The sequence below is a fragment of the Cygnus olor genome, chromosome 8 (assembly GCF_009769625.2).
Source record: "Cygnus olor isolate bCygOlo1 chromosome 8, bCygOlo1.pri.v2, whole genome shotgun sequence".
Lineage (NCBI taxonomy): Eukaryota > Metazoa > Chordata > Aves > Anseriformes > Anatidae > Cygnus > Cygnus olor.
Window position 1 is genome coordinate 27,745,880 of NC_049176.1, and position 24,056 is coordinate 27,769,935.

Sequence of the window (24,056 nt, forward strand, 5' to 3'; positions counted from 1 at the left end):
TTATTACCTCAGCTGGCCTGAAGTGTCACCAGTGGTTGTTTATCTCAGCTATGCACCTCATGCAGCTACAGGCTGTAGCCTTGGCTGCGTGACAGTGCAAAACCAAGAGGGACTCTGTCTGAAGTCATGTTTTATTCAGTTACCTCTGGCCAGATTCATTCCGTTATACAGCACGGTCATGATGTTTGCTGGCCAAAGATGCGCCCGTGTAAATCAGGAGTGACTCAGAGAGCCACGGTGGATGGTGGAGGATTAGCAGAGGCCTGGTGTCTCCATCACGAGAAAAGAAGTTGTGTCCGTATGAATGGCTCCGTGTTAGCTGTCCCCAGGTGCTGGGTCTCTTTGCGAACATTGGAGGCCGTGCCTGGGGTCCGCGCCGTGTGAAAGAACAGTGCTAATACGATCAGCTTTGGCAAGTTATTGAGTCAGACCTCTCGTCATAATCCATGTGTTTAGTTCAGCAGTCACTTGGCTCTCAAACTAGGCTCTACTGTGGGAACAGAGTTTTTGTACAAAAGGTCCAATTAAAGATTTTTTTTCTAAAGTAACCTGTAATTGGTTGTTACGGGAAATTATTGAAATTCACGTTTCAGCCTAAAAGTAAGCTTAGAAGCATTACATTTTGGAATTTCATAATTCTTCTCCCACTAGCAAACTTGGAAATCTCATTCCCTTAGCTCTGGACCCAGACACGATTTCTTTTCATTTCTGGAGCTGTAGACATACTCCAGACTCTGAACATGCAGTGTTTGTTCTGTTCTGGAAAGCTTCAGATGTGGACAAAAATGAAATCTACAGTTCCTCCAGATTTTGTCAAATCTGGAAACACAAACAGAAGAGCTGGCATTTTACTGTTGCAACTGGGCACTGGTCTGTATACCTCCTCATGATTCTTGTGCATCATACTGCTGAGTTGTGACCCCCTGTGGCCAATATGCAAGACCATTGCTTTGCGTTTTTGACCATCACTCTCCAACCCTCAATTCTTTGGTTTCAGCAGCTCTTTAATCTCCTGTAGATTATTTTAACATTTTTCTTGTTTGCTTTGTTTAATCCTTTTGATGGTTTCTTTCTTTTTCTTTTTCTTTCTTTCTTTCTTTCTTTCTTTCTTTCTTTCTTTCTTTCTTTCTTTCTTTCTTTCTTTTTCCTTCTCTTTCTCTTTCTTTCTCTCTTTCTTTGTTTTTCTTTCTTTCTTTCTTTCTTTCTTTCTTTTCTTTCTCTCTTTCTTTCTTTCTTTCTTTTCTTTCTCTCTTTCTTTCTTCCTTTCTCTTTCTCTTTCTCTCTTTCTCTCTTTCTCTCTTTCTCTCTTTCTCTCTTTCTCTCTTTCTCTCTCTTTCTTTTTTCTCTCTTTCTCTTTCTCTCTCTCTTTCTTTTTTCTCTCTTTCTTCTCTTTCTCTCTCTCTCTTTCTTTATTTCTCTCTTTCTCTCTTTCTCTCTTTCTTTTTCTCTTTCTCTCTTTTTCTTTTTCTCCCAAGTGATGTAACAGTTTGTGACCAGATCAAGTCATCATCAAACCAGTCTGTGGTTCTGGATTTGTCATGTACCTTCACTATGGAAAGTAATAAGCTGCGGAGCAAGCTGCTGAACGGATAAATGGTTGTTTATCAGATCAGCCTTAGCCAGTGATTGTAAAGGGATGTTTTTCTAACCTTCTGCTACCTGGGGTTGGAGTTCTGCAGGGGTCACTGATGGGATGTTTGCCAGCCTTTATGTTTATCATCCAAGGTTTTTCAAAACAGGGTGAGAATCTCCATCGTCGGAGTTACAATAGTATGTTTGTCACTCTCACCTGCTGACATCTATAGTATGAACAAGACAGGGCATTGTGGGTGGGGTTGTTCTCTTGCAATATTTGCTGTCTTAGTCTTGTGTGGTCTTTGCCAGTATGCATTTACATCCCTTTTGGTAGATTATGTGTTTTTATTCTCAATTTGGGAGAATGGCTGGCTGTTGAAAAGGGTTCTCTTTTCACCTTTTGTAAGTCAGAGAGAGGAACAGAGAGAAAGGTAAGGTGAGATAGAACCTAAGTTTTTTACTCCACTACCTTTGCTTTCTTTCGGTGATCCTGAAATTCATTATTGAACTTTTGCAACACAGTGAGACAGAAGACATGAGGCTTAGTTCACGCACACACAGACAAGCATGGGTAGTTAAGTCATGTAGTCTTTTATTGACATCCCCTGCTTGTTGGCTAGGATATTGGTAGCAGACTTATTTTCCTACAGATTCTTTTGCTCACAGGCTTTTGTGTGTGTTATGGGAGGAAACACAAGGCACTTCCCTGTGCAGAGAGAGATTGAGATAAAGGGTTGATCCAGTTTATACTAGATGTGTATGCTGTGAACGCAGTGTCAGAGGAGATAATCAAGCCTCTGGGATCTTCTGATGCAGCCTATGCAAGACCATGGGATGTTTCTTTTGGAGTTTTTAAGGGATAGGTAATCACGTTTCAAGTGGAAAGAGCATCTTTCTCTTATTAAAACTTCTGTATTATGAATACAAAGTCCAAACTATAACCCTACTTTTGTTTCTCTGTTTTTTGGGTTTAGAAATGGACATAATCGGAGAAAGCCAGCACCAGAACTGATCTCTTGCATTGCATGATGACCTAGAACAAAGCTCAAGATGTTGTGTGACCTCAAGAAAGATCAGGTCAGGACTGACATGCTCAATCATTCTCCTTCCTGATATAACATTTCCTTGGTGAAGCATTTTTTTCTCCTTGTTTTGCTTTCTTCTTCATGTATCTAGACAAACTTGCAACCACAGACATAGGGAGAGAGCAAAGATGCAAAATACTATGCTGTCTGAATGGTGGCTGTACTTGGATAACCATTGATTTGTCTCAGAGCCCTGTGTGTCCACTCCTGTCCTCTGAGATCAGGCCATGTAAAAATCCTGTCCTTTCCCTAAAAGTGCACCTGTCTGGCTAATGCTTAGGACGTAGGTGCAAAATGGAAGTACGTAAAACTCCTGAGAAGCAGGGCTGTATCAGGTACTGATAAATGGTCTATTTGTAAATTAAATGTGGGTAGAGTAACCCAAGATCTTTACTCCAAGTGGAGTAAACCCCATTTACTCACATTTTTCTGTAGGTATTTTTCTGGTATTGAATGTGGTCTCTCTCTGCTGTGGTAGTCTTACTGGTGAGGGAATGAGAGTGGGGAACTGTAAACCCATTTGGTTCAGATAATATGTTACACGAACTCAGTTGTTGGGATTGGAAAAACAGACAATATTTGTTTAGGAAGTGCAGCTTGTTCCAATTTGTGACCAAGCAAATTAAGAAGATTGAGTTTTGTGGGGGTATTTTTAAATGTGGCAGTGTAGGGGTGGGGGGGCTGCCTGTAATCATGAAAGCCTATGAAATAAGATTTCTTTTTTCCTAAAGAGAAGAGCCCATTAAGGAATTTTAGCGTATAAGCCATGTAGTACCATAACACCTCTGCTCTTGGCGTGTTCAGCTTACCTTCTCCTGCAGAGTTTTTCTGCCCCAGCATCCCAATGTCTCCTCCCGCTTTCTCCTCCCTATCTTCTCTTCCTCTTTTGCTCCATTTGGGGTATGACGGGAAGGAGGTGAGGGGTCTTGCTTAACGTTCCAGCTCACTTTAACCTCCCAACAGAGTTGTCTCTCAGCTTGGGTAGATGCAGCTGTCATCTCAAGCAGGGGACAGGGATCAGCAGAGGGGTGCAGGGCACGATGGGCTGGACCTCTGCACCAACATGGGAGGTCCCAGTCAAACCAGATTTTGGTTGAAAACTTGCAACAGATCAACCAAAATTCTTCAGTTTGCAGCGGGAATTGTTGGGTGAAAACCTATGGTCTGGATTGTACAGGAAAGTAGATTTTGACAGACAAAATGTTTCATTTGGTCTTAAAACTCTGAAGCTCTTCACTTACTGGGGAGAGGCAACTTCCAGTCATATGTAAAAATGCTAGCTGCAGGGACTGTCAAAGGAGTTTAAAAGAATTAGGATCTTGACTGTCAAATAACCCTTCATAGCTGTTGCAGGAAAAAATGGTTGAACAATTTATTTTCTGGATGTTTAAAGTTTTGCTCTTATGCTACTAGGAGGAGTTAACATTTTTATACTGAGTTAGGGTGTTGCCTACTAGAGAGGAAGATATATATGGACCTCATTCTTGGGAAATGTACTCCTCTGTGCACTACAAATGAATCAATTCACTTAGAATGGAACTGCATAGGTGTCCTTTGGTGACACAAAACTGCCACGAAACTCAGCAAAAAGCTGGGATTGCAAGAAATAGATGTCATAATGAGTAATTGCTACCAAAAGGGAGGGCTCTGTTTTTGAGCTAATTGGGAAAACTGATGATGTGTTATGGAAGGTGGAAGAGGACATTTCATGAGATATTCCCATAATAGGTTTGGGTTGGGGTGGCCTTTTTAAGGAGCTGGTTTAACCAATTCCTTTGTCCCCACAAACATTACATAAGAGCTGCTGGCAAAACTAACACACACACACACACTTCTTGTACAAAGGACTAAAAAACCGGCCCAGATGTTTACAAAGCAACCACAAGAGACAGGAAGAAAAACAAACATACAGAGATGTTTTAAATGCAGAACAACCAACAAGCATAGGAAAAAAACATCCAAGTTCCTGGCAGTAGCTTTTGAACATGATGAAACCATTTGGGACAACCATCCTTCAAACTTGCCCCATCGCAGGTTTGAATTATCAGTTACGTTTTCATTCATTACTTAAGGCCAAAGACTTCATCTTTCAGTATAGACCTACCCTTCTCTTCAAAGACACATGGAAAATGTAAGGCACATCTTCATCTATTTCTTGATTATTTGTCCTAATGGAGTAACCCGGCTTGCCCCTACTTTGCTTCCTCTGACAGAAGCTCTGCAGCAAGGGCATAAAAGAGGATGCTTGTCTCCCTGCCTTCCTCTTTGAGCAAAACGGCACTGCTAAGCACTTCCTGGTGAGCCTGCAAGCTACCTAGAGACATAGGCAGCCTAGACCTTTGCAGGTCCACAAGTGCGTTGGACTACTGTGTAAATTGTTGCATGTCCACTTTCTTCAGGCAGTGCAGTGAGGAGTCCGGTTTCTGCACCAACTTGTTGGACTTCTTTGCCCAAAGCCACAATCCTCATGATTTTTAGGTCAGGAACAAGAGCTTTTTTTTCTTGGAGGTATAATTTTGCTTGTCTCCTTTGTTTGCTTAAGTGAACATAGTTTGGAAATGTAGTGCATTTGGACAGACACTTGAATTCATACAGTCACTCCTAAAATGCAGCTTACATTTTCCAGATGGCTTAATAACAAAGCTGATGTAATATTCTTTGCACATACATAAAAGTATTAAAGGATCTCACCAGCTCACGTGCCTAGGTGAGGTAGTCCTGAACTACCAAACTCAAGGCTAGTTTAGATCTGTACACAAATGGATGAAGGTACCAGGAGCAATGCTGCTTTTTGTTGAAGAAGACCATGCACTGTACTCCTAAGCACTACAGAACTCTGTAAAAGCTGTTTACTTCAGCTTCTGGTGTCCTGAATTTGCTGAAGGAGGGCATGGCTTTTGTCCTTCTCTACCTACAAGTCAAAATGCTTGAAGAGAAGACGAAAAATGCTCCCTTCAGGCAGGAATGTGGAGGTTGCAATTTATCGTTCTGGACTTGAAAGAGTAATTTTCAGTTCCAACTTGTTTGAAGAGGAATGGGCTGGTGAAAGAATTTAAGGGCACTTCTGAAATGCAAAATGTTGCCTGTCTATGGAATGGCCCAGAAATGAAACATCCGTGAGGATCTATGGCTCAGATATTCCACACTGCCTGGACAGAATAATGAAACACTTCTCCTGAGATTTATGAGCTTGGAAAATAGACTGCAGACTTCCAGCAAGGCCTGAAAATACTACAGACTATATAGTTGGAGTCTCTTTTCGCATAAACACTACAGGGTGAGAGTATTGGGAAGGAATCAGAGATGAAGTGTAAATGCAAACACAGAAAAAAATATATTCTTTACTGTCATGAGACTCTCAAGCTGCAATTGTGAAAGAGATTTTGTCTTTCTAGTGTAAATTCCCTGTTCCTTGTTTTGTTTTCCTAACTAGATACTGCATCCAACTTCCTACCATTGCGCTGCGAGGTGAGGTGCAGGGGGGGAAGCGTGAATTCGGGTGGGAGCTTCTCTCTGTAGCAAACGTGCAGGCAGCAGAGATGGTGAGTTCAGGTTCCTTCACCTTCCTCCGCGAAGGCCAGGGACTGGCAGGCACATGCTGTGAACGCTGTTTCGTCGCATACTGTGAATGCTGATCTGTCCCCTCCTGGCGAGTAAAGGAGGAGCAAGGCAGTGACTCGCCCATTTGAAAATAATGCCGTTTCCTATGAGAGAGTGGAAATGATCAAATCCTAGAAAACAGGAACTTGAGGTTAGCCAGACCATCGCAGCCCCACCGCCGTGTCAGCTCTAGGAGGTGTCTGACGTTGCTTCTCTGTCCTGTTCCTGAAAAACTGCAGCGATTGGGATTCCCAGTCCCGGTTTGCATGGGCTGCACAGTTCAATTTTTTTCCTTGTCTCTAGTGCCAATCTCTCTTGCTGCGAGTGTTTTCTATCAAATGTCTGTCATAAAGTGTGAGGTAGGTAATCTGGCTTCGCAGTCACATCTGCTGATGGTATTGTTGGTATTATTATTTTATCATCACTGTGCTTTTTAACCGTTCAAACTGCAGGTTTGAGAGTGATTTTGGGTGCGAGAAAATCTTTGTTACGTGATTAGATGTGTCAGCTCCAGGAATGAAATCTCACCCACCAGTCCCAGCTCTCCGTTCTGAGAGCGGGGACCAAAACCTCCCGCATACACACCTAAAGAAGGACCAGTTTTCGCTGTCACCTCTCGGATGCTTTTCATGCGGCCGAGTTCTCAGTAAAGCTTTAGGGCACCAGCCCTGAGCTCTGCTGAAAGCCCAGCTAGCAACTTGGGTGCCACGGTGGGGAGCTGAACTCCTTTGAAAATCTGGTGCTGAGCCCTGCTGTAAAAAGAGCCAGCTTTGCAAGGTTGCCCCAAATGTACCCCAAAAGAGCCTACAGTCTAAATAAAGAAAACAAAGCCGGATCTATACCTGCACAGCCGAACAGGACCTGGAATAATACAGGGAAGAGTGTTCAAAAACTAGGAAGGGGAGCGCACGCCCATCACCGCTGTTCCCCTAGGTTACAGAGGAGGCTTTTTAGTCGTTACTTAATTTGCATTTGTTTGTTTTCCCAAGACTTCTACAGAGCGAAAGAAATAGGTTTTAGTGGCTGTTTGGAAGAATTGCATGTTAAGGGCAAGGACCGCTCCCTAGATAATCCCTGCCTGTTATTCATCATGCTGTAGATTGTTATTAGCCTGATGGAAACTGTTTCTCAATGGCTCTGCGTTCCTGGTGGGGACCCTGTAAACTAACGGGGCATGGGGCTTGGCTGGTGATTTCCTAATAAACGCCATGCGCAAAGACAGAGCAGAGAACGTTTTGGGGGTGGAGAATGAGAACAAGTGCCTTGTATGTGATGATTGATACTGCCAGGCGGACAATAATTATGATTTACACACGATTTCTTTATTCTTGAGGGGAAATCCCAGTTGCCAAGTATGTTAACGATGTATGTAATGGTGTGTTAACGGACACCATTAGTTTGCTGGACAAAACTGAGACCTCTGCCAAAACAAACCTTCTCCAATGGTACATTTTATGGATCAGCAGATTCTGCAAATGCTTCGGAGTGAAACTGAATGGTGGGGCACACGCTTCAGGAACGGCTGGCAGTTTCCTAACCGCAAGTTTAAAGGTATCTGCTAGCAATTAAATGCACTTGAGCATTTTCTTAATTTCAGCATCTTACCGTTTCTCTATGAGGTGCAATAATTGCAGTCTGGAAATAGTTTGTTTTAACATTATGACAGAAATTAGTACAGAAAATAGCCCCAGCTTGTGTTAAGTTCTGCGCCGGCAGACCCCTGGCTCGGGGTGATTTCGGAGCACCAAGAGGTGCTTGGTGCCACAGCTTGGGGAAGCACTGGTGGCAGGGCTGGTGTCCTCCTGCACCAGTGGAGGCAGGGTGGCTCGGCACGTGCTGAAGGCGAGTCAAGGTGTCACGGGCTGGGGCAGGCAGAGTTAGAAACACAGATACAGGTGTGTGCTCTCTGGGGGAGCTGCCTGCAGCTGGGCAAGAAGAATCTGTGCTGCGGAGGCATGCGATATTGCGCACATGCCCAGGCTGCAGCGCTTTCCCTGGAAAAAGCTGAACACATTTTGCAGTTCGAGTTCCTCCATTTGATGCATGGTTCATACAACATTTTGTGGGCTGGGGGTTTTCTATTTCCAACAAAACTGGTTTAATTCAAACTGCGGGGACTTCTGCAGGATCAGACGCTCAGGGCAGCAGAGGACAGAAACATCCTCAGAGCGTTGTGTTGTAGTACTTCCACAGGGTTTGGATCAATCGGCAGATGCGAGCTTCCTGCACTCTCAGAAACCTCCAACATTTTTTCCTAAAGGCCAAACCATGCAATCCATTCACTCCAGAGCAGAACTTCTAGACTCTCCCTGTACTTGTTTCTGCTCGGCCTTTTGGAATAGATGTGCTCGGTAAAGCTCATTAAAGCAGTTTATTGCCTCAGTTATGAGTCTTCCTGTATTAATACAAGAAGTTTGGAGCACAAATATGGGTTAAATAAATGGCTGACAAGGGTAGAGTGATCCAGGAATGATGCTGGTTCTTCCTTTGAAAAGTTTCCATTCATCTCAGACACGATAGCCTAATCTTTGACTGAGACAAGAGTTTTACCTGGATAGTTTCCAGTCATGTTAATGGGAGCTGTGAAAACCCAGTGCATATCAGCAGAAGAAGTGGCCCCTTTTTCAAAGGAATGGTTTTGGTTGTTTCTTCATGCATTACAATAACCAGCCACCAGACTTAATTGCTTTTTGTACCACTTTCCCTCCCCTCCTCGTATCTTTATCTCCTCATGCCATAAAAATACTGCACTTTAAAATGAAATCAAGGAGACAGAAAACAGAAGAGCCACGTTTTGCATGAAAGAAGAAACACATGTTAGGAATAAAGACTCAAAACGGGCAAACATATTGAAGACATACATGCCTTCCCCTCCCTGTTTTGCACCCTCGTAGGCCAGCAGGCGTGAAGCTGCCCTCGTGCCTCGACATGCTGCGAGGGGACTGAGCTATGGCTGTGGCAGTGAGCAGCCATCGTCCCCAGCGAGGGGCCTGCCATCATCCCCAGAGAAGGGCCTGCTGGGCCCGGCACCAAGTGGGGAGGTTCGCTGGTGGGTGAGGATGGGAGCAAGTTGTGGTGCTTTTCTTGGGGCCGAGAGCACTGCTGGCACAAGCAGGTGAAATTCCTCAGACAGAGCCAGAGATGGCCCGGGATGTTTGTGAAGGGGGTAGTTTGTTCGCAGTGCTGCCGGGGAAGGACAGAGAGGCCTGGGTTAATCATGTTCTGCAGTGATCCTGCTTTGGGCACCCAGTGTATGCTTGCACTGAAATCAGACCCGGGTCAACTTCAAGCAACCCAGCCCAGGTATTCCAGCATGGATTATGCAACTTTCCCATGGAAATGCTCAGCTGACTCGCTTACAAACATCTCCATACTGCTGCCCTCACCTGAGCTGGGGTTTTGAGCTGCTGGGGTTGTGCCCGTGCTGTCCAGCAGTGATGCTAGTGCAGGCAGAGCTGGAGAACAAAGGGCTCTGGGGGAGCCTGACTCCACCTGGGCCTTCTCCTTCTTTTCTTCCTTGCCAAGAAAAATAAAAATATATTCCCCCCCTCCAACTCCTTGGAAAGGAGGGGGGGAAGGTACAAAAATATTTTAAGTACTTGTTGTTTTTCCTAAGGGGAAAAATGCAATGTGGTTTCATTCTAGCCATGCAAATATTTATGTGAGCAAGGGAGAAGCAAGATCAGAGAGGAAGGCTGGGTTTGGTTGTGACATGAGCTTTGGTGCCAGAGACGTGGATTTACTCCTGGCTCAGGCACAGATCGCCTGTCTGACCTTGGGCCAGTCACGCTCACCTCTGTGCCCGCAGCTGCCCAGCTGCTCGAGCCCCCATTTCTGTATTAGCTGCCTAGGGCTAGGACAGCTTCAGGGTAAAAAGTAGCCTTTTCAACTCAACAGGAACTCCAAAGGAACTCCTAACACTTTGGAAATGTAGTAATAGTGGAAAATGATGGCAATTTGAGCTAGGGAGGGTACCTCCAAAATTTGTACAGTACCATGCACACTGTGCTTGATTTGCTGGCGTCTTCTGAGTGCTACTGTAATGCAAACAATGGTCTGCATTCAGTAAGTAGCTCCTCAAATTTCCTGTGGATATCCTCAGCAAATCTGTATTTAAATAAGCAATAGTTTCTTAATCCGGGGCTGCAAGTTGCTGGGGCAATTTGTTCTCAAGGTGAATGCTGAGGTTAGGGAGATGTTGAGATGTATATGAGAAGCTTGCCATCCAAATTGTTTCCATCTGTTTTCATCATGCCCCACTCCTGCAGAATAAACCAAACATTTTAGCTTTCAGCCATTTCCTTCTGGACTCTGTAAAGCTACCTGTGCTCAGAAGCATTATTTGGTGTCTTTAAGTGCTTTAGTCTGATGTTTTTACAGTTGTATTCAGCCAGTCAGGAAAACCGCCTGTAAATAAGCAGACAGTTAGGAAAGGCGGCTGAAAAAAAAAAGGAGAAGCAGTTTCATTAAATGAAAAAATCCATCAGTTTGTATTATTCAAAGCATAAAAATATTTTGGTAATACATTTCGGATGTACTAGAATTTCTTGACAATTTTGTAGTTTTGCCCTATCTTTTTTTCTACTTCTTCCCTGCCAAAATTTACAGGGCTGTAGAATTTGGTAACCCATATTTCAGCTCATGCCCAGTTTCCTCCATGTTTCTTGTGTCATATCTGACTGCTTGGACACATCAGCCCAAATATCCCAAGACTCAGACCTGTGTTGTTGGGACTGAGGGTGACATGTGCACCTCCAGTGTGCACCTATCAGAAAGGGATAATCGATCTCCGTTTTTGCTTCTTTTGATAAGATAAATGGCAATCTCAAAGTTTTGCTAAGTATTTTCATGTAGAGAAATGGAAGGGGGAGGTATGTCAAAAGTGTTTTAAAGAACAAAAGCAATTAGTTGTCTGCTGCAGTCATGCATTACCTTCTTCAGATCTTGAAGACCAGAAAGGATCAGAAAGAATCTGTCTGGTAACTGAAAATATTTCTTCCCAGAGGAGTGAATATATTCTACCCTTTCTTTTTTAGCTAATCTTATTTGTGTTTAGTTCTGAAGAGTGATTTTTATTTGCTGGTTGCCCAGTTGCCCAGATGTATATGTTACCTTAAAAAAAAGTAATTGATTTTTAGCCAAAAGGACAGGAGAAGGGTTAGGAATGTGCAACACAGTTTCTCATAACTTTGGAGGAGGCAGATGTTTCTCTTCTGGTTCCAACCTTCATTTTCTTTGCATGAAGAACGAGTTCTTTAAAACCAAATAAATATCCCTTTGAGAAGAGCATGGTTCCCACTGTTATTCTTTAAATTAACTCTTTTGTGGCTAAGGCTGAGCTTAGCTTGTTGGTTTTGTATTGCCAAAAATAATGGAGCAAAAGAGGCAATGTAGTGTGAATCTTTGTATAAATAGCTTCAGTTATTATTCTCAAGAAAAAAGTAACAACAGCAACAACGAAACCTCTGACATCTGACAATATGAATTTTCATTACTCATTCTTGGTAATGTAAATATGACTAAAAATATTTTTTCTTGCAATTAAGATTTCATTTAAGCATTCATAATTGCAAACACAGCAGCACATATTTCACATCTGTAATGATAACAGAGAGTGCAGTTGTATCTGCCAGCAGTAACCCACTCTGGGCATTTACTGAGGCAGGCAGAAAGAAAAGACAAGTGAAGGTTGTTACGGATGGTAACAGTGCACAAGATGGATGTTGCCTGTCCCAGGCTGGAATGACTTGTCTGTGCCATGCTCGTCTTGGTGATGGAGATGGTGGGATGCCATTCTCCTTGGGCACTGGGACCAAAACGTCAGGTAGGCTTAGAAAAGTCTCCAGTAGAAAGAAGAGTGGAAAATGTCTAATTTCAGGTTAATACTCTCCCTCTACTGACACTGGGGATGTCCTGAGGCAAGGACTGTAGTTAATTCCGTGCTCCACAGCCCCCGATTCCCAGGGAAAAGGACCGAAATGTTTACCAGGGCAGAAGGCCTGGCAGGGGAGTGTATCTGTGTGTGGCTGGGAATGGACACTCCGAGATCTCTAGGGCCTACTGAAGCAAGGCCAGAGGCTGGGGGTCACTGATAAGGTAACCTCGGCCACAGTTTGGATTTAGTCATTTGTCTTTGTAGAGTCTGACTGATGAGAAATGTGGACAAAAGCCTTTGTGAAGCTCTGCTTGCCATATGGAGCTGTACAAGGCTACTATGGAGGTTGGCGTGTTTACTCACCAGGTCTGCAAGAGGCATTTGGTTCCCTAAGTTTATAAATCAACACGGTGACCCCTTTCCAGAGGATGGGGGAACGGCTGAGGAATTGCAGAAACCAGTGTCTGAAGTGTATGTGTGTTTAGCCATCGTGGGACCAATGACCTTTGCCATCTTCCTCTCCTCCCTGCTCCATCCTGAGTCCTGGGCAACACAGGCTTTCAGAAGTCCTCACTGGGAAATCCTGGGAGGAAAGAGAAATGTGAAAAACAGAATAAGGTAAAAAGTGCCAAGGAGGTGTGAGACAACAGCTGCCTGCCAGCGCTAAGGAAGCTCGTCGTAGTCGGTGAAGCACAGCCAGTGTGCTGAAAGACGTGACAGTCCATGCGTGTCCTGAGTCGTGGTGGGAATTTGGGCTAGCCGATGCAAGCTCTAGCGGTGTAGTAGTCAGGAAACAAAGTGTGCGTGGAGTTGAGGCTAAAACCACATCATCCAGGCAAGATCAGACCTGAGTGATTCACCAGTCGTCTCATGGACCCAGTGGCTGCTCGTGGGTTGTGAGACCCTTCCCAAGAACCTTGATAAGGTGGGAGGGCAGGACTGGAGGTCGTTCCAGAGGGGAAGGAGGGCTTTTCACATTCAGAAATCACAGGTGGCTCTTCAGGGTTGCCCGTGATTTATTGATTCCACATTGTGTGAATGGGGGGCTCTCAGCCCACCCACACACAACCCTTCTTTCCTATAACAAACAGAACACAAAACACATGAGTGAGTCCCACATGTTCATTCTCCACTGGCATCTTCCTCACCTCTCAGATTGGCCGCGTCCATCTCCTGGAGGAGTGCTTGGCAGGAAAGTACGGAGTGTCCTGGGACACCTGGGGCATTCATGTGCCTTTGCAGAGACGTGCACCACGATAGGACAAAGTGGTCCGGTACTCTACCCAGTACATCTTTATCTTATCTTTTCTTCTTATAGAAGACTTTTTCATGCTGGCCTTAGTTCTGGAGGCCCTAGGGTGACCATTTACAGTACTTTCCCTCCCATTGTGCTGGTTAAGCCCTCCTGAACGCATGGTGTTTCACTCCTTTGGCCTGATCAGTTGGCTGGGTACCAGCCCTGCGGTTCCAGGGGAACCTGGAGCTCGCACCATTCTGCTCAGGGTCAGCCTTTAGCATCCAGGGCTTTCCTGTGTTCTCACCTCAACTTCTGGCATACTCTAGCTGCATGTGAATGGGGCGTTACTGCCAATTCTGGATGATATTTTTCATTGAGCCACTTGAGAGTGAAGAGATTGTTTCCTGTTTATACCTTTAGAGAGCTCAGCCCAGCCATTTCCTTGCTGTGGGTTTTGGAAAGGAGCACCTTTCATGTCCTTTCAAGCACTCTCAAGACATCTGAGTCCACATCTGCACAGTCAGATACAGATGGATCTGCCTGTTCCTGCCTGAGCGGGGCTGGGGATCCTGGCCAGACCCACTGCTGTGTAAGAAGGTGGATTAGCACAAGCGTGGTTTCACCCTGCCAAGCTACCGTGCATCCAAAGAGCCGACAGGAGGCCTGTGGTCACTTGCATGTGTCCTAAATAAAGTGGGTTTGGAGCCCGTATGCTCCCGTGTATGGCGATGGTCAGCAATAGGCCAGGTCCTGCTCCAGTTGTGTCGAGAGCAGTTTTCTATACAATCAGGTCCAGCAGAAGAGAGAGGAGGGTTACATCTGAGGCTTTTGCATATGGCTGCTTCTGTGTCTGTTTAAACCTGGGTCGTATCTGGCTGGCTTACGTCAATGCATTCTCAGAGAGCACTAATTCTTTATAACCAACGTGAAATATGTCTGTATGTGTTAAACCAGCGTTTGTATTAGCTTGCCCAGAGAGGTTTGCTGAGTGCTTTGCAAGGTAACTGGTGCAACAGAGCGATGAGAAAAGCTGAAAAGGTGTCTGGCTCTGGATTTGCTTTATGCACGGAGTCTTGCCAGAGAACGTATTTGTAAGGGCCAGTACAACAGACTGAAATGCCTTACATGACCTCTCCTGAGAAAGAGAAGGCAGTCTGTTTTCTCAGAGCTGCTACCAAGGGACAGTGCTCTGTGATCTTACTCTGGAAAGCTCTCCCTCTTCTGTTCTTGTGTCACTGTATCAAGTTGATGCTGCTGTGAAGCAGTGACAACTTTTGTTCTCCTTCAGACCCCAGGAAAAAAAAGCGGTGGAATTAAGGAGAGCATCTGATAAACTTTTGGGTGTTGCCACAACCTAACCAAAAACAGGCCTGCTCCCTGCTCTGACTGTGAAGAAGTGCATTTCAAATGTTTTACAGAAGTCATTTTTATACAACTCCACCAATTTAATTCACTTTCATCCTAACGGATATTTCTATTTAAGAGTATTGGTGATGCTGAGTAGGTACAGAGTGTTTTGGAACTGGAGGAAGTTCTTTAGCATATAAAAATCTTATTAAACCTTAGCACACATCTCTGCGAGCGAAATGTCCATGTCCTAAGATCTGAAAAAACATCTAGGGAAGGATATTATATTCAATAAATCATATGGAACTATTTATCAGCAATCACTTCTTTAACTTTTCCACAGTCTTCAGTTTCAAAGTGCATTTTGAAGTGACTGAAGTTTGTACAGAGCAGTTTATTTAAAAAATTATTTTAGGAAAATTACCTCAGGGTTGATTGTGTATTTATGAAGGGTTTCTCTTTTCTTTCTTTCTTTCTTTCTTTTTTTCCTTTTTTTTTTTTTTTAAATATTAACATAAAGTAAGAAAATGGCTTTATTAAGAACAGTGGAAAATGTGTAAAGAAACAGACAAGATTTTGTGGCAGACAGTCTGCAGTGGGAAAGGTTTTGCTTGTCATGCACTCACAAACAACAAAGTCAGTGGAAAGACCTTGATTTCCATGGGCTTTGGGTTAGGCTCTTTACCAGTGGGGGATTGTTCACTGCAGAACCTCGAGATGTTTCTGGTTATGTCTGTAGCCTCCTCAGTGAATGTAGATTCTATTTTGTACTGTTTTTTTTTTTCTTTTTTTTTTTTTCCTGTCATCATCACTGATTATTTTTATTAGCCCATTTGAGCCCTGCCTCATCTCCTTGCTTGCTTCCTCCTTAACTTGAATAGAGTTCTGATTTTCAGTTACAAATGAAATTAAGATGCTCAGGATAAAAACAAACAAATGCTTTTACCCTCCAGCAATCATTGCATGATCTCTTGCAAATCCATGTTGGCCACTTTATGTTCCTGACATCATTCATTCCTGGAGCAATTATGGTCTGCTGCAGTTTAATTATGGTGTCTTTCAGTACACAACACAGCATGGTGCTAAGTAATGCAATCACTAAGTGATTACATTTTCTAAATCATGAAATAAATCTGATTGTGAGTATGTGGTATGCAGTTTACAGTCAACCGGATGATGACTTCTTCCAGTGCAGTCGGCCTCTTTCGTGATGAGCCTATAGGCTGGAGTAGAACTAAGTTTTGACTGTCAATTGTTGTGGGCTTTATGGATTTTTATTTTTTTTGTGTGTTTGAAACTCAGTGTTTTCAAAATATTTGGCATCTGTCTGAACTGTAGTGGTACTCTAAGGCCTTAGCTTGGGGTCTCCAGCGACAAGATGAAGTAAGAAGGCTACACGAGCTAGCAGTGGCCGTGTTTCTAGAAGGTCGGCTTCATCTCACGGCCTCAGCCAAGAGGTGTACGAAATCTGCTGGCTGCCCTCCGAGCTGGGAGAGTGGGAAGGGAGCAGGGAAGAAGTGGCTGCTCTGGTCAATGGATACGTGGGGCTGGAGGAGCACACAGGAGCCCCGGCTGTGCTGGGAAGTCAAGGTGCACTTTGGATCCAGGCAGACAGGAGGACCTTTTCCCAGGCATCCCTGACTGTTGAAAGGGAAGTTGTTTGCAGTCATGCAGTCACTTGGAATGGATTAAGTAGGCAAAATAGGAATGTTTGAATAAAGTAGTAGCCACAGCTCTTGTGTAGACAGTAAACAATGGTTTATTGACAGTAAACTCTTGCTGTTATGGTAAAATGTCTTGAATCACTTATTTCTTGAAAGACTCAGGCAGGGTGTCTTTGGTCACTCACACATGTTTTATACTTTATCACAAATCAAAACATCCTGATTTCCAGGCTCTGGAACACATTACTTGTCCACGCTTTCCCTGTTTGAATAGAAGGTGGCAATCCCGGCTGTGCACTCGTCAAGGCTGTTTTTAGGTAGCATCTAAGAGTTAGGAACAAGCTGTGGATAGATGAGACCCTAGGATTTGTGCAGCAGAAAACATCCTCAGACTGGGCTTGGCAGAAGGGAGTTGTGCTGATGGATAGCTCTTCTTAGTCCCCTTCTGCTTAGACTTCCTTGTGTTTGCTGTCAAGGAAAACAGTATGTTTTATTGCTCAGGCAGGAGCCTCCAGTCTCTCATGTGGTCTGGTTTAGCTTCCACGGCTTGAGGAGCCTCCTCGAATGTTTCCATTGCATCTTGCCCCTGCAAAGGAGACACCACCTGAGTCCCTTAGCACTAGGCCAGTTTGGGTGTGCTGTGAGTATTCACCTCTGTGTGGCGTGCAGAGTACAGCAAGGTCACCTGGTGGCTGCCAGGGGGAGCGTGAAACTGGTTGGTGCTGAGCCATGAACATCTTCTGAGACTGGGTTGTCTCTGGTCTGGAAACTGCCACTCAGGTTCAAGAAGGCCAGTGTTGGCTGGTGGGTTCTGAGAAGTGCTCGGTCTGGCTGTCACCTTCCATGAGCCCCAAAGTTTGAAATAAAAACCTTGGACAAGCCTTACACCCAGGTACTGTACTGGGTAGAGGGGACTGGTCAGATGTCTGCAGGACAGAGTTGTCAGCTGATATCCACGCGCTCCTCGCTGCAGCTACAGCAGGTATCCCCGTCTAGGGCTGTAGCCATGTACCATCATCAAAGGCATGCTTTCGACCTGCCTCCTCATCAGTATGTGGAGAAGGATGGGGGAAAGTAAGTAGAACCTGATTTCTACTTGCCCCAGCCTCAAATGTGCACGTGACTCCACCACCGGTGCTGTGCAGGTGCCCCGTGCAGTGATGGAGCTCTGATGCTGTTCGTCAGGAGGAGAGCACAGGGCAGAGGTAGGGAGCTGGAGCTGGAGCTGGAGCTGGAGGTCAGGCAAAAACTCCTGGGCAGTGGAAGGGCAGCGGGAAGGGATCAGAGAGTGGGGGCTGCCTTGGTCCTTCCTACTGAGGAACAACCAGAGAATCTTACCTGTGGTCCTGAATAGCTCAAAGCCTCGACTGGTTGCTTCAAAAGTCCTTCTTGCAGCCCTCAGTGTCCAGAGGACTCAAGCCCACAATACTTCCAGATTTCTTTTTCCAGTGAGGGACTTGTTGTGACCCTCTCTCAAGGGCCCTGGCCTCAGGGGGTGAAGATTGCCGAGCCTTATGTCAGCCGTATCCGAAGTGGGTTTTGTTTAACGGCCTCCGCTGCTGTTTATATTTTGTAATGCGCTGCGGCTGGCTTTTGTTGCCATTAAAACTTCATTTGTTTGGAGGATCTTTTCAACAAACTGAAATCCAATAAATCATGAGTAAAATATTTATTATTTCAACTGGATAAGAAGGGGAGGGAGGAGTGGACAAATTTGTATTCCTTCAGCAGCATGTTAAATGGGAGACCATGGGGACACGTTAGCCACAGGAGCCTGTCCCCAGAAGAACGATTAGTTGGCTGGACAGGGCCAGCTGAGTGACAGCTTCACTTTGGAAGCAGACGCGGAGCAGAAATACTCGGAGTGCTCCAGCTTTATCCTGTCTACCCATGTAATCACATCCACAGATGATGGTAGGGAGTTCAGGGCTTCTGGATTAAAACTGTCAAAAATACAAGCCTCTAATGCTTGAGTTGGAAATTCTGGGCTAATAAACTGGTGCCGTTTATGTTGGTGGCAAAGCTGCTATTGTCTGAGGTCGGGGTTTCACTCCAGGTCTGCTTTAGTTCACAGGCCGTAGCAGACTCCACACTCTTCGTCCTGCTGTAGGGTATGTTGCACTAGCTTGTGGCGGGACAAATGACATGGAGATCTGGAGCAGGATGTGGAAAATATCATCACCAGCATCATTACATTAGAGCTGCCTGGCTTTTTTTGTTTGTTGAACAGCGAACTCAGTTAAAACTGGTGTGGGATTTAGAGCTGTTCATGCACTTCTGCGTTCAGCCAGTGGCTCTGGCTGAAAAGGCAGAGGCACAGAGGGGAAAGTCAGTCTGATTTCAACATCTAAAACACAGAATATGTTGCCTATTCACTTGGAAATGATGTTTATTTTATAAAATGGCATTTTTCAGTGCCAGAGACACCAAATAATTTACTTTTGGGCTGACCTGAACAGAAATGGTTCTGAAATCTGTCCGTGGGACTAAGGCAAAATTTGTATATCATCTACTGGGAAATTCTGAGCACAGGTATGGAGCATGGATCCGAACATTTATAGCTTGTATATTTGGATGTAGCAGGCTCCATAATAAAATGGATACATATATGTAATATTTCTATGGAGAACTGTTGCAACTATGACAGAATCTGTCTTTTTAGTGAGGAAAATGCCTTTCTGTGCCTGTCAACCAGACCCTGGCTGAAACCAGCTCCAAAATACACTAGCAGGGAGCTGGTCTGCAGTTTTTCACATTAAATCCCGTTCCCTCAACCTGTTCTCCTGCACCATAGCTTCTACCCCACACAGTCCCCAAAGCCATCTCCTTCACTACTAAGGCCTCTAGATGCTACTATAATACCATAAAAATGTAGAATCTTAGATAAAATAAGTTAGTGTCCCATCTGTTAAAAACAGGACGTGCGGCAACCCTTCCCAGTGAGTCATCTGTTCAGCATTCTCAAGTCTTTGAGACCTCTGCACTCACCAGGGAGCTCTGACATTTACCAATGTTATCTTTCTTATTTCAGTTTTGGCACCTTCTTCCTTTCCTCAGAGACTGTGCTGGGCAGAAACCACGTGAAATGAGCAGCAGACATCATCTGTCATTTTTCTGAAAGGTTACTGGGCTTAAGTGTGTTGTTTGGCTGCAGATGGTGGTAACTTCACCAGAAAAACAACAAAAAAAATAGAGTGAAAAAAATGTTAGATGGGCAGGCTTTTACTTGAGGGGTCCATTTGCTGAAAGGAAAGAGTAATCCTTATTCATGCTGACTTTTGGGATGACTAAACCCTCAAGAATCAGGTCAGAAAACGTTACAGAACACTTTTCCTACTATCATTTGCAGTGAATCAGCACTAAAGGAGTCACTCCTTCGGCAGCATTCCCATCAGGGTCAACAGAGCCAGGGTTTCACCCCTGGAAGTCCTGCACAGCAGGAGGGGCTCTCCGGCAGCCTGCATCCATCCGCTTTCACTTCTGTGGGCAGCTGTGAGTCTACTTGCAGTGTTTCATAACACAGGAACAAAGAGGTTATTCAATGAACACGCAGGAGGAAGAGTTTTAAAGCAGGTCAGTGTAAATACTTGCCGCACAATAGTGTCAACACCTGGCTTTTTATCCCTGGTAGGTGTCAAGGTACTGTACAGGACTGGTCAGCACCGGTATCTCTGTTTAGCAAAGAGACAAAGAAAGGTAGCACTACCTGTTCCAGGTCACCAAGCACGCGGACAATGGCAGAGACAGAGTGGAAAATATCCCCCTACACTACGCAGTGGCTTTTGGTAAAAATGAAAATGCCTTTATGTTAGGGAGCTCATTGCTCCAGGTCAGCGTGACACCAAGAGCTCAGTGGCTTTGGCTGCATGGAGAACAAGCACACAACACTGGCAGTTTTAAAGAAGAGCTCGGGTCAGACAGCAGCTCCTGGTGTTGTACGGATCTGTCTGATGCCAGAGAACAAGAGGATCTCCGGCTGGGTAACACGTTGTCATTTTAATGATGCTGCAGGGCGCAGAGCTGGTTTGTGGCAGTCAGGGTGTGCTTGAAATCCCTGCTGGCTGTCTCGAGTCGTCAGTGGTCCACGTAGAAGGGGAGCTGTCATTTGGCAAGTGTACTCTCTTTGAGGTGAGCAAAGGTGTTGTGGGCTGCCACCAGGGATACTGCACACTAGGGTACAAAACAACCCTGTTTTCCTGAAGTTACTCAGGAATGAGCAACAGAAGGAGCCCAGGCTAAGCATTCTTGTGGGGCCCCAGGGCTCACCCCAAAAAAACCAACCAGGACTCGATACCTTGCACTTCCATACCAGGTCTGAGGCTGTACTTTCAGGTGCATTCAGGGAGGCTTTCACCAACATCCAGGGGTGGTCACGCAGCGAGGGTGACATTTGTTCTCTGTCTGAGCTGCTCTCCCTGCTCTTACCTCTCCGCGAGGGGAAGGAGCCCCCAGCAGCCTGTTAACCCTTTCCAGACTCACATGGGTGTGCACATGTGGTTTTTAGTGGCATAATTCTTGGCAAGAGGCGTGACTGTAATATTGCTATTGGACCTACGTGCGTGTCTGTTGTTCATCATGTGTAAATTAGATGGACTACCCTGAGCTGGAGAGAGAGAAGCTAATGATTGCCATATTGTTTCCAGCACTCGTCAAGCAAAAGAAGCTGTTTGAACTTTCCCCCAAAGACGCTTCTGCCTCTTGCAGTGATTTTTAGGTTTTGGGTTTCTACCTTGCTGGAATCCTTTTTCGACGTGATTAATTTCGTAATGATGCTTTTGCTACCTTCTCCTCCCCAGGGGAGTGGGTGAGCAGGGAGGGGAGGAGAGGGACGGGACAGGGAGAAGGAACTTTTCAAAACTAACTCCATGTGCTGCAGTAAAAGGCGTGATAGCTGCTTCTCTTCCTCTCTCCTCTGGTTTCCAGCAAATTCCCATGTGCTTTCAGATATTTCAATGTGCATTGCTTTTAATTCCTCCTCAATGCACATATTGACATATTTCTTTCCTGTCTATTTCTGTCCTCCCTTACCCAGTAAAACGATCCCAGTAGGAAGGCGCAGGTCCAAATAGAAGGTGGAAGGGAGGAAAGCATCTTTCCCAGTGCTAGGAGCAGACTGATCGATAGCATGTGAATCTGAGGCAAAGATCCTCTCTGGGGTGGAGATCATAGCCTCGTTAGTGTAAGAGCAGGCAAGAAGCTGGAAGTGAGAATGATGACTGTGTCTAGGTGCGACTAATCATGGTGCTTGTTTTTCCCCAACAATCAGGAGAAAAATGCTATAGCAGGCATTGTTTTCATCCTACAGGGTATTTCAAGGGCCATGCTTTGTGACTAAGGGAAAGACTGTATCCCACTACAACTGGTGATTAGAGCTGACTGTGATCAGGGCTAACCTTGATGTTCCTTTTGAAATGTGAACCCAGGTGCACCTTGCTGCATGACCTTGAAGTGGACAGTACGAAAAAACAGCAGAAAAATGAGAAAATCTCCCATGTTGTTTGGATTGTCAGTAATAAATGAGAGGGAATGGAAAAAGCTTTCATTGCTGGCAGGATGATCCCATAATCAACGTGTTGGCTGGCTGGGTGGCTGATGCTATTGCAGGTTTAGAGGCATTTGGGAGTCTCCTTAAGATTGTCTACTGGATGCTGGCTGCTAGACTTTTCTCTCAAATATCTCATTTGAGGAAAGTTGGGGCAGAATACAGAATATGCTGCTAGAAGTTCCTAGGACAGCTTGATTCAAAACACAAAATTACAAACATCACTCCTGTCTTCAAGTACATCAAATTAGCTATTAAATCAATTGGAGGGTCCTTTAGTTTGCACAATATGGAAAGCATTCTCAGGAGAGAAATGTTGGAGGACAGGGTCACGAAAGCCGAGACACTATGTAAAGGGTGCCATAAACACCAGTATCCCGTTCCTGCAAGAAGCTTCTGAAATAAAGTAGGTCTCAGCAGAGCTACCACTGTGAACGTTTCAGCAAGGACCTCTGTTCTTTAAATTGCAGAGCGTTTTGAAACCTATCACAAGAGATGTCAGTTGTCTGACTGGGTTTTCAGATTTTTGGTATCATTGTTTAATTCTATTAATATGCCTTGCAAAAATAAAATGGACCAAGGCTCAAAACTGGTGAATCCAAATGGAGGCAAAGATGGCAGGGAGAGATGAAAAGCATTGTGGAAAGAACCACATGAAGGGAAGAAGTGGACAACACTGGAGGCAACTATAATATGGTCTGACAGCTTAGGTGGGTAAAGCATGTGCTTGGAGGGGCCATGGGTTTCCTGGCTTCACAGGAGAATGTGAAGACAACATCACTCAAAGCCTTCTCTCCTTCAGGGCTCTATTTCCTCCCCACTGTACTGACGGATCCTTTTCTGCTGTGTATATTTTTCTTTCAACCAAATCAGAAAAGTACTGAAAACTGGCAAGGCAGCTCAGAACAGTAAGAGATCTTGTTCAAAATCTTTCTTCCTTCACAAGTTGTTGGGACATGCTGTAACATATGATTAGAGATAAAAATGGCATTTTCTCTCAAAGGTAACAAAATATTTCCATGGCCAACCAACCGTACTGCAGCTGGCCTGGCAGGTCCTGAAACCAACTTTTTTGTAGTTCTCTCCAGAGAACCAATTAGCTCGAATACTGGCATAGCTAGCACGATAACCTTGACTTGCTGTTAATGCAAGATGGGCTCGAATAAAAGCCGTAGGCTATATTATTCATCTCAGAGGCTATATACTGCAGTCTTCCCATTATTTAGCCCAAGAGTCAGACCTGTTTATGAATCCTTCCTCACCCCTGCAAGACAATACAGCCCCTTGGCAGACTCTTACAAATTTCAGTGGGAAATGGCCACAACAGGCTGACTTCCAGAAGTCATTCCTTAGGGCAATTCTTCCAGCAGGAATATCTGCTTTATAAATGTAACTCGTGTTAGGGTCTCGTGGGCAATAAAGTCATTGTTATTTCATACTCCTCTGTTCTTCCTCAGCCTGGCTATTTGCTTTTCAGAGATGTTACAAGAGCATTTTCCTCAGTGGGTGTTTTTGTAGAGTTATGTCCCTCTGAGGGTAGAAACACCAATCATTTTGCTTTCATGGATCAGGATGCAGAGAGTGCCCAGAGACAAGGACAGATGATTGCTTGGAGATCAGCTGTGCTGCTGAGGAAGTACCAAGCTTTTAGCTCTTCTGAGGGAGGAATCATTTGGCTTCCCTTCTGAGTACTTCAAAAGTAGACAGTAGAGAAGAGTGGTTTGCTGTAACCTCACTAAGTTAGTCAACCCCATGTAACTACATCAGTGTGTGGGGTCTCTTCTGCCATTCTCACTGTGGGCAGGTTGTTTACTGGCAAATATCCTTGAACCTCATCAGAAAGCTTTGAACAGACCTGTCTGTCCTTTGGTACCAGTGAGACAATTTGTAGATGGAGCCAGTGGCTTCTCAACAGAAATCAATAAGGTGAGGTCTCACTCCTGGCCTCATGGAAGGCCTTACATCGTGAGCTCATCTGCAGTAATTTCAGATTGGCCTTGCTTCCAGCAGGAGGCTGGATGAGATGACCTCCAGGGGTCTCCCCCAACCTATATTTTTCTGTGATTCCGGGAGCGAATGGTAGCTCAGGACCGCTGCAGCACAGACTGCTTTTATTTGTGCCTACCATGAA

General features: G+C 44.8%; 1 long non-coding RNA gene across 4 annotated transcripts in view; it reads left to right on the top strand.

Moving 5' to 3' along the window:
* The window catches only part of LOC121073763, a 319,233-nt gene that overhangs the window by 67,174 nt on the left and 228,003 nt on the right, over positions 1–24,056 (top strand). The window contains exons 4-6 of one of the 4 annotated variants that reach the window (XR_005821922.1): positions 2,550–2,652; positions 4,874–7,811; positions 9,155–9,781. This is a non-coding gene — a long non-coding RNA (uncharacterized LOC121073763). Of the gene's footprint in view, positions 1–2,549; positions 2,653–4,873; positions 9,782–24,056 lie in introns of those variants that run through there. The other 3 variants (XR_005821923.1, XR_005821921.1, XR_005821924.1) reach the window with 3 other exon arrangements.